The sequence below is a fragment of the Geospiza fortis genome, unplaced genomic scaffold, assembly GCF_000277835.1.
Source record: "Geospiza fortis unplaced genomic scaffold, GeoFor_1.0 scaffold647, whole genome shotgun sequence".
Lineage (NCBI taxonomy): Eukaryota > Metazoa > Chordata > Aves > Passeriformes > Thraupidae > Geospiza > Geospiza fortis.
In genome coordinates, this window is record NW_005054886.1 from 1 (window position 1) to 836 (window position 836).

Sequence of the window (836 nt, forward strand, 5' to 3'; positions counted from 1 at the left end):
CTGGGGACTGGGAGCTGAGACTGGGACCTGGAACTGAGTCCTGGGACTCTGACCTGGTACTGGGACTGGGGACTGGGACTGGGGACAGGCTGGTGACACTGGGGACGGGGAGGTGGCACTGGGACTTGGGACTAGGAGCTGGGACTGGGAGCTGAGACAGGGCACTGGGGACTGGAACTGGAACTGGGAGCTGGTTCTGAGTGCTGGGAGTTGTTACTGGGAGCTGGCACTGGGACTGGGGACTGGAAACTGAGACAGGGGATTGGGGACTGGGATTGAAACTGGGAGGGCACTGGGGACTGGGATTGGGACTGGGAGCTGCGACTGGGCACTGGGGGCTGGAACTGGAACTGGGGACTGGAAACTGAGACAGGGGACTGAAACCAGGAACTGGGACTGGGAGCTGAGAGTGGGACTGGGACTGGGAACTGGGACTGGGGACTGGAAACTGAGACAGGGGACTGAAACCAGGAACTGGGACTGGGACTGGGACTGGGACTGGGACTGGGACTGGGAGCAGGGACCGTGAGCGCTCACTGCGTGCTGGGACCTGGCACCGGGCACTGGGGACCTGGGCACTGGCACCGGGCGCTGGCACCGCTCAGCAGCGCCGCTGGGAGCTGGCACTGGGCACTGGGAGCACACCGGGGACACGGGGCAGGTGGCACACGGTGACCTGGGTGACAGCAGGGTGACAGTAGGGCAGCAGGGTGACAGCAGGGTGACAGTAAAGTGACAAACAGGGTGACACACAAGGGTGACAGCAGGGTGACAAACAGGGTGCCAGGAGGGTCACACCAGGGTGACAGCAGGGTGACACCAGGGTGATGGTGACA